Raw genomic sequence first — 14009 nt, forward strand, 5'->3', positions numbered from 1 at the left:
TCCCTATTTCCCTGTAGTTTAGGTAATAAAGTGTTCTTTATGTTTAAGCTAAAGCCTGTTTTGCTTATTCCTGGTCACATCTCACAGCAGACACCAGGGTGAGAGCATTTTCATGGGGGGCACTGGCTCTGTGCCAGGCTCTAACCATGACAAGACCTCAGTTAGCACCAAGGAGATGTTTGGTGGTCAGTGAGATCATTTACGTTTGCAACATAAGACTTTGTTTTCCCATTTTACCAAACTAGACTGTTGTTAACTTGAATGTGAAATGCTGCTGGGTTTTATAAATCGGGATGCAGACAACTAATAAAAGACCTGAGTGGTGAAAATGTTCTAAAAAATCAATTGATTGCAGCCTTTTTGGAAAAGGTTCAAATGAACTTTCTTCCCAGGAAAACATTTAAAAAATTCTAGACTGTATGTTTAGTATACTTGTTTCAGATATATCTTTATTACAGGATAAGTTGTAGTTATACCTGATACAAGAAACAGAAGCATAGGAATTTTGCTTATATAAGGAAGATGATGAAGAACACTTACAAAAGGGGTAATTTGGAAAGCAGGTAAAACTTAAAGGATAATTTAAGGTTTACCTGCTTCCTGGTCACAGAATGATTATCAGTTACCATGTAGACAGATAAAATTCTTTAAGTGGGGAGACGAGCCTGGCTGAGCACCTGTATATCTAAGTGGGTCAGGTAGAAAAGAAGCATAAGAGTTCTGGAGTCCACTTGCAAAAATATTGCAACAAATGTGAGCTATTGGATAAGTTTTTCAAGTAATAAGTTCAAAAAGTGTTAAATAAACATAAATGTGGATTTTCTCAAATCAAAATTCACAACCAGTCAAGTCTCCTTTTATGGCATAGTATCCAGTCTTTTTTGGAAGGAACAAATGTGTTCTGAGTTTAGTTAGTTATTCTAATGGCTTTTTCTGTATTATAAGCAAGGATGTTTCTCTAAATACCATAAAGTTGGTGAAAAGCCTTAAATAGTTTCATGGATCACTGTCAGACCAGAGATTGTGGAGACTGAATGCTCTCTGCAGGGTTCTGTCACTAATTTTGACTTAAGTGAAACGTTAAGACTGTGCAGTATTAGCAGCAGATGGTATCAAACTTGGAATTGCTGTGAGCGTGTTGGAAAATGTGGATAGGGTTCAGAGAGACTTGAGGACAGAGAAGAAGCAGTCTGGAAGGGAAAAAAACCATGCCTTTTGGATGAGAACAAGATTCAGGGTTCTCCATTTATCATCTTTGTACAAGAAGACCGTGGAGGAGTAGAATGAGTGTTGTGCAGAGTTCTGGGGATGATGCAGTTGAGAAACCAGATATGATTCTGTTAACACAGCTGCTGCAAACAGCTTGGATGTACTGTGACATGTAAGCAGGATGAGTTTCTACAAAGCACATAATAGTCCTTCGTGCCAGGCTTAAGCATTTCACCCCTTGATTACAAGACTGTAGAGGAAAGTAAAGAATGAAGTCTTGAAAATGTAATTATTTTATTCACAGAACGATTGAGAAGTGTTTCCCTTGCAGAATGGCAGACTACAGAGGGAAGGAAGAGGTGAGGTATAAACACGGAGAGCATTTTTCAGTTTAGTCTCTCTGACAACCGAACCACTGGTAACGTGCTTAAACTGCAGCAGAGAGAGTGGAAATGGAGACTAGAAAAGAACTGTGACCCACTGAAACAGATTGCTTGGGAAACCTGTGAAATTGCCATTTTTAGAGTGCGTTGTAAAGCACAGATTAACTCTGTCTAGACTGTGTTTTTGTCCCTCAGTCCTGAGTGGCAGGGTTAGCTGATTTATTGAGCTGCTTTCTAACCATTAGTGTTAGGAAATCCTAGAAGAGTTTCTAGAAATCAGGGACATTCAAATTAGAAAGGTATCAAAGTGGTTAATAGCACTGGATGCATGTTAATCACCTTATCATTTTGTGATAATGGGTCTTGCTGTCAAAATCACACCTCTGTGCTCCTGCATTTCCACTCCCTGCTCTTCAAAGAAAGTAATATTGCACTGGGGGAGAGAGGGAAATATTTTTATAGATCTTCTGACTCACTTCCATTTCACATCTGTAAATATCTTCCAGTTGATACACCAAATGTATACTGATGGCTACAAATTTCCAGAATTATCTTTCTTCCCTAGCTGTATGTAAAATTGCCTTGGGGATGAGGGAGTGAGGGAGAAATTAGACTCTTCAAACCCTATGGTAAGTTTGATATCAGATTCTAAGATTTCTGTCTGCTTAGCTCATTCCTCTGAGTTAGAATTAAGATATAAAATAAACAATTCCCTCATTAGCAGATAGCAGCCTTTATCTTGCATGCCTTTTTTTTTTTTTTTTTTTTCTCAATCTGGCAATTAAAATGCATGAATAAGAAGCAGTGTACTCTGATAGCAGGAACTGGGGCCTGGGAGACAGAACTGTCAGTATCTTAATCTTAGACATGTTGTTGAATTATGATTTGCTGAAAGGAATGTTTAATTCCTGGCCCTGTTTTCCACACACAGAATGTAATGCTGCAGGGATTAATTTTTGTCTGTAGCTGCAGAGTTAAAACGATCAGACTTGTCTTCCCAGATAAAAAACTAGTATATAAACTCAAGATTTTCATTCATGAAATCCTAAGTTGTGTTTGAATTCTTCTGCTACAGTATCCTCAGGTTAAAGAGCAATAGTTTGAAATTCTGACAGGTTAAAAATATCTAATCTTGTGGTAATTTCCTTAGTTTTTAATATATGGAAAATACAATTTTTTTTTCCTTTCCCTTTTTGGTTCCCTGCTGTTGTTGAAGACAGCTCCTTTTTCAAAGACTTCAAATGTATAGTGTAGGTTTTTACTTCATTCATGATTTATAAGGATACAGAAAGATTGCAGAATTCAAATTTTACTGGAATCCCAGTCCTGTTATTTTCTAAGCATGAGGCTGCATTGGTATAAGCTGGTTTCTTGGATCATTGATATAGCAATACAGCCAAAGGATTTTTTTTTTAAATTTAGATTCCTTTAGAGGCTGAGGGCAATGCTGTATGATGTCATTCTGGTTCAACAGACCACTAGTGTTAAAGAGTGAGAGGGTGTGGGGAGTCATCAAGGCAATGAAATACTTTTTCCAAGGCTGGTATCAGGTTGAATTGCCTGTGGGCTTCTTCCTGCAGGTTTTAAGTTAGGTCAGCATAGACATCTAAATTTATTATTATGGTGTCATCGTACAGGGTTTCTTGTTCTTTCAGTGAATTCTTTGTAAAAGAGCTGGCATCATTTTTTAAAGGTTATGTTGAATTCTTATTTCCTCAGCAAGTTGCCATGAATATGTCAGGTTCTTAATGTTTGTTTTCAGAGGAATGAGGTAGAGAAAGTTTATGGTAGCTATTTTCAAATGCATGTTCTGCTTTCAAGTGATGCTGTTTTCACTGAAGCTAACTGGCCAATGAATGTGAATTCTGCTGTCTGTCTGCTTTGAGAAGAGTTAACATAGAGATGTTCATGTGTATATCCTTACTTGGCATTAACTCGTCAGTTGTTCAGGTTGCCTTATTCCCACTGCAGTAAAAAGACCCTGCTGATTTTGTGTGCCCTGTGTTGTGTGTTGGAGCCCTGTCAGTAAGCATTGAAATAGGAAGGCAGTGTGCACACCTAGAACTAAGGAACTGCTGCTGCAAAGTGAGCTGCATCTCATGCACCTGCACAAAGCAAAGAGGTCCTAGACCTCCTGTGATTGGGAAAAGGGGATGGTGAATTTTTTCTGGCTAAGAACAGGCATAACAAGGAAATCAACCCATAAAACTCCTGCATGCATAGATGAAATGCCCACGAGAGAGCATTTGTATGTTGTATTACATAACACAACATGTGAAGTATGTCTCTGGTCTGTTCTCTGCCTTCCAAGTAATCTGCTTTGCTCCTTTGTAGCTGCCCACTTACTTTTCTCCCCTTCCAAAATAAAGCCCACAAAGATAAATGTGCTTATGTAATCTTTCAAGTCTTGATTCAGAAATACAAACTGCTAACTTTGGAGCCCATGCAAATAACCTGCACAGCACTAGATTCTGCTGTCAGGTAACCACTAGAAAAAGTATGCAATTAAACCAGAAGTCAAACTTTAGCTTGTTCTTTTCCCAGGTCACACTGGAAGAGGTGTGGGCAGGCATGTTTGAAAGCTGAGGAAAATGAACCCTCTGTCACAGCGAAGGTGTCATTAAGTGCTGCTCATGTCTCACTGTAAGCTGTGCAGCCCTTAAGGATGAGACAAACAACTGCTACAGGACACTTGTTTCAGTTTTGGGTCAAATAGCCAAAAGAGTAACAAAAAGTCAAGAGGCAGCGTAGTGGAAAAGAATGAAAAGGTGAATATCCTGTTGTGGAAAGTGAAGGATGACAGAAACACCTGTTAAAAAGCAGCTGCTAAAAATGGATGACCACTCTTAGTGGAGTAAAAGAATTAGCAGCAGCTTTCTTGGTAAAGTTGGTCCATGTGTACATTCTGTGATTAATTTAGTTGTGAAACTCCACAGCCACAATGACTCTGTTCCCTTCCACTCTGTAATCAAAGGTGGTTTCTGGAGTGGCGGAGCATGCCTGGGCGTGGTCAGTCTGTGCCAGTCGGTTCCCATATAAGCTCTGCTGTCAACCTATTAGAGTTACCTCACATGTAAAGTTTATTAAAAGTATTTTGAGAAAAGTGTGATAGTCTTATGTCTTGTGTGTTCCAAAACCTTGAAATGTCTCTACCAAGAAGTGTCTTGTGTGTTTTTAAAGGTGTAAATGAAATACCCTCAGTATGCTAATTTTAGTGCAGTAGGTCTGAGTTTCCAGATGAAGGTGACAAGATGTTCTCTTGCTTCTCTGTTAGTATCCATAGCAATAGCCAGAGATGCCTCTGTGAAGTGACAGGTACAGAGATAGCCATGTTTGAAACTGTTTGTGTTTCATAGAAGAGCTCTTTCATTGCTTTTATAGATGGTAGTGCAAAATATCTTGAGTGGTTCATGTAAGCTAAATACCAGCCCCATTAACCACTGAATGCATGGAAAATGCATTTTCCATTCAGAATGAGCAATGTGGAGTCTGTACTTTCTGCACTTCTTTAGAGATACAGTTTCATTCCCTGTAGCCAAACATCCAGTCAGGAGTGTGTGCCAGGGAGGGAACCCTTACAGAGCAGCGAGACAAGCTGTAGTCTAGTTTCTTTCACATGAGTTCAGCTTCTTTGGGAAGCAGGTGGGCATGGATCTGAAGACATGTCCAGGACTAAATGAAGTTGTGAGAATCTTTACTGGAATTGCCAAGAGAAGTGGATTTCTAGCTTCCTGTTGTGAGGCCTGATGTGGTACTGGCTCCACATGCTGCTCTAATATAGCCCATATCCTACAAGTGTACAAACTCAGCAAGATGCTAAAACATGACTGTGCTTGGGGATGAATGTCTTTTGCAGTCCGTGCTTATTTCATTTTATTAGATGTTGTCTTAACAATACTAATCTGTCTCTTCTGCTGATAATCACCAGAGACCAAATGCTTTTGGGTTAGAATGCTTTTATGGTAGTTCAAGCATTATTTCCAAGTAGATTTCTAGATAAAAAGCCACTATGTTTTTTCTTTCTGTGTTGGGGTTTTTTTTTCAATCATCTCATATGTTGATTTTGCATACACTCGAGATTGTGCTGTACGCAGAAAGGCCACTTGGTCCTAGTGACAGGGAAGAAAACCTAAAGTACTGTGTACATCTGTTCAATTATCTCAGTTTTCATCAATCCTCATGGCCTGACCAACAGCCAGCTTCCAAAGCTGACAGTACCAACCATCAAGATCCTAATATTCACAGAGTAATCTCTATTAAATACTTTTTGGTTAACCCTTAATACACTGTGAGAAAATGCCCCAGATGCAGAATGTTGGGATTAAAAAAGAGATACTTAAAATTTTTTCTCTTATTCCAAAAGGCATGACTGCTCCCACGAATGTTTCAGTGTGAAGCTGAGCAGCCACCTTATTCTTAAGTGCTCCTTGCTTCCCTATTGCTCTTCTGGAACAGGTCATGTGGTTTGGGTTATGTTTTGAACTGAATTAGATGAGGCTTTAAAGTGAGAATGCTCAATATATGACAAGTGTCAAGTTCTGTTTTGCTGGAAAATATTTAGTATTTATCTGTTTTTTTCCTCAAGGTGTTTTCCCATAAAAGATCCCCTGTCGCGTGCCAGGACTGAAACTTGTTCTATGAGCCATAAAAATCAATCTTAATATTCTGAACTAACAAGACTTAATTCTTCAGTATTGCTGTTTCTCTGTAATCTGCTTTTAGTGTAATTATTTCCCTTTGAGAGAGAAATGATTGTGTATTACTCTGCTTAAAAGAGTCATATTTGAGAAGTTTGTCCCAAACCATAGGTTAGGTTTAAAAACTTAAAAGTTCGCTTTGTATGCAGATGGGATGTGGGAGTCTCATGAGAGTTCGTGATTTGCACTTCTATGCTGCTTTGTGCAAACAGTACTCGATAGCAGGAACTTAGCTTCAACTGTGTTCCTGCAGGAATTTGTTTTTCTCGATCTCAGGGGGTATTGCTTGTTTGATGCACGTGCTCTTTATTAATCTTCTGTGCTGAAAGCCTGAGAGAAATTGTGATAGGCGGGTATGGTCAGCTTAATGCATGAAGGCATTGTTGTATCTATTTGAAACGTCTTAAGAGGACCTCTTTGCTGGCTGGGCCTGTGACTGTTCTGTAAGGCTGCCAGGGTCAAAAAAAAATTCACACTGAGAAATGTTATTTTGGAGGTTCTTGAAGGGTGTGGTTGAATTCATACTTCTCTTATCCACACAAGAAAAATAATTGCATAAACAGTATGCCATGATTCTTTCTCAAAGTAGTAAAGAGAGGGTATGTGGATTTACAAAATAAAAGAATAAGAAATTATTCTCAGCTGGCTTTGCATTCTCCTTTAAATAGCTGAACTATCCGATCTTATTTCCTGTTGCTTTTAATGATAATTTAGCTAAAACTTGGAGAAGGGATTCTTTGCTTGTGGTGCTTTTGATGTGATGTCCATCATCTATAAAGTTGTGACCAGGTCAGAGACCTAAGGCCTTGGAAGACTTTTATGCTGCATTGCTGTTTTTTTTTTTTTTTTAAGCATAAGTATATTAATTTCAAGTTTGTTTTTTTTTTTTCCTGTATTATTCCTTTCTTCTCCTTTTGGGATTAGCAGAAGAGCAGTTATCAGCTTCTTAGTACCAGAATTCTGTATTCTAATTTCTGGGGGGAAAATTCTCCTAAATAGAGAAATCAAGTAAATTACTGTAAGCATGTGATTTTATTGAACTCTGGATTAGGCGTATAAAACGTCACTCTTTTCAATGTCTTGCTGTGCTAGAAAGGAGGATTTTTACACAGGGAGAGTTATGCATACTTTTGAAAGCATGTCAAGAATGTCAGTGTTCAGAAGTAAAATGCGCTTTCAAATATAGTGGCAACGCACTTAAAGTGGGTGTTATCAAGTTTACTTACTTGCTCATCAGTTATCTATAACCTTTACTTTCTTGCTATATATCAGTCTTTACATATTTTGCAGAATAAAAAATTGATGATTTGAGATTCATTCATTTAAAATTTCTTTTTGGATTAGCATTTGTGCACTTGGCGTCACTTCTTGAGCAGGCTTTTTGCTCTGTTTTCTGTTTCTGGCTAAATAGGATAGGTGTACATGTTAGGGATGTGTACTGGGAAGTCTCTGCTATGGATTCCTTAGGTCTCTAAAACTCTGGAAGTGCACGGGCAGCCTGTTCACCCTCCTGGCCTAGAAGCAGTTGTTGCACAGAGGCACTGGCGTTCCTGCAGACAGAAACACTAAGTTTTGAGTTATAGTGGTGGTGAAGGGAGTCTGAAAAGTGCAAATTCACATTACTGGAGTATTGTATGTGTTATAATGATTCATAGTTAGCAAAAGACCATGGCTTGCCTCAATCGTGCATAGCTGCTGTTACACTTTTATTTGTTTTTCCTGATATTTTAGACTTTTTAGCAGCTGTCATTAATCATGCAGTTGAACAGTGTGAGAGCTAGCTGGAAACAGGTGGTTCATGCTCCAAATATCTTGAGATACAAATGATGGTCAACAGTGTCGTTACTGAAATGTAGATATTTGTACCAGCTTGTGTTGGTTTTGCTTCAGCAGACCTTCTGTGTTCTTTGCTGTGGAGACGTATGTACAAAGCGTTCTAAAATGAATTTAGGCATAAAATGTTGCTGAAACATCAATTTATTTTGCATTGCTAAGGCTGTACAAAACTAGCATAGAATTTGCTGGCTTTATTGTAGAAGGTATGGATTAAAGCAGCAGCAGAATGTCACAACTCTCAGCTGAAAGACAGCTTTGTGTGGAGCATTTCATTTAGCTGCAATTCCCACCCCAAATATTCCCATGTCCAGTGAATGTGTGTATATCTGGGAGATATCACTTGCATAGCACAGTGATATCTTTCACAAGGAGGTACTTTGGCTTAAACTTCAGGCAGGATCTGGTATTTTGTACCTTATTTAATTTGCAATCGTCTATCCTGTAGCACAACATTAGTTTTTTGTCTTAAATCTGTTTGCAAATTGAGCCTTTTAAAGTTGCAGCTAAAAGTGCATAGTTTTGAGTGTTCTGTAATTGAAGACTTTAGAGAAGAAGAAAATTGAGGCAATTAATTGGAGCTCCTTAATTGAATCTGTGGCTGATAGACGCTAATTAAACCCTTTAAAAATATTATCCTGTGTTTCTGTACAATGTTGTTTTGCTATTCAAGTAAGTGAGGGTTGATTCAGAGCTTTCTTTTAAACAAAGTCCCTAGACCATTAAGCTGGCTAAAATAAATGTAGACATTTGGTTTTCATTAGTGCTGTAACTGAAACAAAAACATTTTAATGACTGATCCCAGAGTGTTTTGAGGTTTGTGCAACTTTGTTAGGAAGGTATTTAAACTGTAGTATCAGTTGCAAGGTTGGCCATATGCCAGCGTTTCAAAGCTGTTTCAAAGCAAGATGTTGGGTTTCCAGAGTGTTACAAAACAGGAAAACTTTGAGAGGGGAGAAGTACTGGAAAGTAATTACAAGAAAATTTGCCCTGAAATGAAATTATCTGCTAAAAGGAGACAGTGATGATGTTCATGCTGTACTACAGCCTGCTGCTTTGTTAAAGAGATGTTTCAATTATTTGGAAAGAAACATGATTTTGAGCTTTAATACTTACATTTGCAAAGAATTAACTTTGCCCAAGAAATAATGTGCAGTTTTAGATGGGCTTTTGGTATCTTAAACTTGCACAAAAAGAGATCCTGCTTCTAAGGGAAAGAATTTAATATATTGCTTACAAGATCTAATTTAAAAAGTACATTTTGGGAAAATATTTAGGTTGGTCTTGAAAAATGATGGCAGTGAAATTGGACAAACATTAGCCTGTGGTATTGGACAAATAAAATAATCAATAGCTTTGCATTTGTGGGAGAAGCTGGAGATTGTTAAAGTGCTGTAAGATGAAGATGGCTTATTCTGTATCATGTTGTAGTCACAATAATGTCTCGGGGAAAACCTGCAGAAATTGTTGAAATGTTCTGGATGATCCGGGGTCAGTCAGGGCGGCAAGGACTGGATATCAAGAGCTTCATTGTGGCCAGACTGCATTCTAGTGGGTGCTGCTTGGCTTGGGTACCAAAAGTACTGTTTTTCAGAACAGTCTTAGTTTTTTTTGGTGTTTCTGTTTTATTTTTTGTCCTCATGGTTGATTTTGGCCTAAGTGGCAATTAGAAAAAGACTTCCGATTACTTCATTTAAAATATTAGAAATGGGAGTTCTTTGATCTAGGGAAAATTACCACTTCTAGCAAAAAACTCCAGAACTTCTCAGATGGAATTACAGAAATGTTCATCTGAGCATGTTTGAATTTTGATGGGTTCTTTTGCATAGTTATAACCTTAGTGATTTGTCTGTAGTTGACAAAAACCAAGTGTTCTTACAAAAATCCCTCTATCTTAAGCAAGAAGCAGAGATCTGAGAGTTTCATCCCAGTTTTCCAGTTGGTATGTTTATACTCCACTTCATGTATTCACCTTCTAGGCATAGTGTTCTTGTGTGGAGATTTTGCATATCATGAAGGTTTTATTTGAATGCCTCAATTAAAGATTTTTACAAATGTCAAATAATGAAAAGTTGCTGTCCTTCTGGGATGGGTCAGAAAAGCAGTTTGCCTTTCCTCTTCTCTCATATTCTGTCTGCAGGATATTACTTTGGTGGTTTCACTGTTGGGATGTTCTAGCTGAATTGTCCCATCTCCTAAAGCTTGTGGAGAACATTGTGTGTTTACACCTTCATGTTCTGCAAATGAAATAAAGGAACAGATGCAAATGAATGTTTACTTTGGTTCCTTTAGCTATAGGTTAGAAATATATTCACATTAAAGTTGGTTTTGCTAGGCCATGTAATAGTCATTTGACCACAAGATAATAATAGAGATAAAAAATTTTGCTAAAGATACCTTGCCTCAGCTGAAGATTTTGGTAGTACCAGGTTTGTGTTGTTCTACACCTGAGAAGGAACAATTTGTCATAATTCAGTTTAAGATAACTTAAACTTTTTGTGATCCTAAAATGCTAGAAGCTCATCTATAATTACACTCTTCTTTGAAACTACTTCAGTCAGTTTTCCTTTTTTTAATACCTTTCCCCATTCTAATAGTCATTAGAGGTTCTAAAAAAAATATTACTTTCAAGTCTCATTTAAGAACTTAATTTCTTGAGAGTGTTTAGTTGAGATTTGCTACTATTTGGTAGCACCATAGTCTTGGTGTACTGAAAGGAAATACTAACTTGGTGCTTGTACTAACATGAAGAGAAACATCTGATCTAGCCTAAGGCATTAAAAACCTTATTAGAAAGGGAAGAGCTGTTCAGTACCATTTCACTGTACCATTAATTCACTACTTTTTTTTGGTATTGTGGTAGTTTGAGGAGAGATGAGGTGGAGATGGCAGAAGACTGAATAACTGTGAGAAGGCAGAAAGAAGCCAAATTCTTATTTGTACAAAGTCTGTCAGAGTGCTGGGTATGTATAGGAGCAGTCATGTTTTTTGCAAGTGTGGAGGAACAGAATAAGCAGGAGGAGAATGCACCATTATTAAGCTGGAGAAAAGGCAGGCTGAGGAAGAATGTGGAATCTTACTGTCTCAGAGGGTGTGAAGTTGTTTGACCAGAGGCATGAAAAGCTTAACATGTTAAACAGCAGATATTCACCTCTCTTCTAATAGTCCTTTGGTTGGCATTGATAGTTTGAGCAGCTAAAAGTTCCTGACAACCATAAAAATTTGCAGTGCACTAAACTGCCGTATTCCATGGTTAGCATCACGTGGCAGGGAATTTTAAAGGCTGATTGATTTCAAAGACATTAAGGTGCCAAATTTAGATTTTTATTGAATGTTCTTTTGTTAGTAGCAGACAACTTGCTTTGCTTCTGTTCTATTTCTCTCCACTTTTAGGCTGCAACTGGGAGCAATATTCTTTGTAATGAGACTCCTGAGCATGGAGCTGCAGTAAGAGCAGCAACATCTGCCTGTAATAAGGCTTTGCTCTCTTTCCTGCTTTGTTAGTTCCATATGCCAAATGCCTGGTGGCTTCATGCAGCTGAATCTTGCTCAAAGCATGTGAAGTATGGGGAAGAAAATGAAGGTGCTGTGTGCAAACCCAGGAGATGCAGGCAACTCAGGGGGGAAAGAATGTAAGGTGGGAATATAAATTGCAAGGTCAGGAATGTGTGAGGCTCCTAAGTCTTTGAGACTATGAGGACAGAGTTTTCCCAGTTCTGATGAACCTCTCTGTGTGGTTATTCTCCATATATCTTTTAGTAAGCAGTAGTAGTAGTAAGCAGGGGAAATAAATTCTCTAAGTTCAGTGTCTTTTGATATGGATGGGCTTTTTTTCCACTCTATACTTGGGAAAGTCAGAATGACAGGAGTATTGTTTTTACTACAGGAAATCAGGATGGAGGGCAGATGAAAATTCTGTGATTGGGAATTGGTTTCTTGATGCTGATGGAGAAGAAAAGCAGGGACTTGGGGCAAGATGCTGCAGTACTGATAAGAATGCTTACTTACAGAGAAGGACCAGAGGGATCAATCAAGAACAATGATGAAGAGGTCTTGGGTGGCAGTTGCATTAAAGGTAAATTTTTACAAATGCATTAACTGACTTTTAAATAACAACATTCAAATGAGCCATTATTATCTCTAAAGAACTGGAAACAGCAAAGTTGAATATATGGGATTTGAAAGCCTATTAAGTAACTGAGGAATCTTTTTACTGAATCTTTTTGTTATTTTCATTGTTCTGCTTGTAATTATTGTTATGTCTGATTTGACTCTGTTAAAAAGCAGGTAGAACAGTTAAATTATTTAAAATATAGTGCAGACATAAGTGCAGCCTGCTGGACAAGTGCAGACCTAATGGATGTGCTTGGGTGGGATGGAAGCTGGGCACAGGCTGTGGAGGGTGAGGTCCTGCAGCAGGGGAGGGTGTGCCACTAAAATTACATCAGTGCTTCACTTAAACATTGATCCTGTCAGTGGAAGCAAAACAATTTCTTTGTGATTCATGGAATTGTTGACTGGGTAGGATTTTTTCCTTTGGTTTACCTCATTGCTTTGGTGAGTAATTAACATGGCTGCAGGAGTACTTACTTGAAATTTGGAATTAACACTTTTTCATTTGATGGAAGAAGTACTTTGTCTGGGTGAAGATACTGGCATGGTTTCTCTGTAGAAACAGGAAATTTATACTTTTCAGGCAACAGAACTGGGGGTGAAAGTTGCAAATAAAACTTGCATATGTGTGCTTTCCTGTTCCCATGTTTACATTACCCACTCAACATCTCTAAAGGGCCAGTGGCTGAAAATATTTACCTTCTACTTGTCCAAGTAGAACTGCACCTATATAATAATACCTAAATATTAGAGAGGTACTGTGTGTTCATGTAAGCCTTGACAGTTTTAGTCATTTAATTGCAAAGTAGTTCTATGACAGGGAAAGCAGCGTCCAGCATTAACTACTTCTGTGAATTTATTTGCTTTGTAGAAATGCAAAAATTGTGATTCTTTGTTTATAAGAGGCATAGTTTGTAGATCAGACAATTTGGTTCCATGGTGCAGAACTGATGATGCAGAGATAGGACAGGATAGGTCTGCCACGTCTGAAACCTACCTTAAAAATGTCATAGACTCCAAAAGTGAAACATTATTCAAGCATTATTTTTTAAAAAATCATAGTTATCGACTTACAGCTCAAATGACTCCTAGGGAAAGCATTCACTACAGAGTTGTCCATTTTGTGGTAATCATACTTTTATCTGAAGAATCAGATGTTTTGTTGGTTTTGAGGCTCATAAAGTTCTTATTTTGTGGATTGAGTCAGCACAATCATTCCTATATTTCAATCACAGAAATGTAAATACCTACAGTTGTTTACACTACAATGTGTAGTATTATAGCTGTTTTCTATGACAGACATGATTTCATGAGCTGCAGAAAACAGGAATGCCTTTTCTATTCCATAAACAGATATGCTTCAGTATTGCTAATGTTTTCTCCTAACCTGATAAATACTGGAGAGAACTCTGTATTGATTTACATGTGATTTCTCCTACTAAAGGTGTGTGCCTGTCTAAAAACATGCAAATGAAACTAACCTGTCTTTAAAATCCTCAAGTTATCTCCAGCAAGGAGATTCTTAGTTTTCTTTTTCTTGTGGAGTGTTTCGTTTCAGTGGCCCACTACTGCCACTGATGGCATTCAAGATGACGGAGGCAAAATTTTAACATGATTAAGCAGAGATTAGAGTTTCTTAAGCATTCCTTGTTCATGGAAAGTAGAGCAAATCAGCAGACTGTGAAATAGGAATTGGTTTGCCTTGAAGTTTTAAGCTGGAAGTAGGTGTGCTGGAATGACAGATTTCTGCCTCCTCCCCAACTTTTACTTTTTG

General features: G+C 37.9%; 1 protein-coding gene across 7 annotated transcripts in view; it reads left to right on the forward strand.

Moving 5' to 3' along the window:
• The window catches only part of DISP1 (dispatched RND transporter family member 1), a 99053-nt gene that overhangs the window by 17958 nt on the left and 67086 nt on the right, over positions 1-14009 (forward strand). For 2 of the 7 annotated variants that reach the window (XM_064709176.1, XM_064709177.1), the window contains exon 2: positions 12009-12197. The exons of 3 other annotated variants lie outside the window; for them this stretch is intronic. The gene's annotated coding sequence lies outside the window, so the exon portion shown is untranslated. The remainder of the gene's footprint in view (positions 1-12008; positions 12198-14009) is intronic. 2 more of the 7 variants (XM_064709178.1, XM_064709180.1) reach the window with 1 other exon arrangement.

The sequence above is a fragment of the Zonotrichia leucophrys genome, chromosome 3, assembly GCF_028769735.1.
Source record: "Zonotrichia leucophrys gambelii isolate GWCS_2022_RI chromosome 3, RI_Zleu_2.0, whole genome shotgun sequence".
NCBI lineage: Eukaryota > Metazoa > Chordata > Aves > Passeriformes > Passerellidae > Zonotrichia > Zonotrichia leucophrys.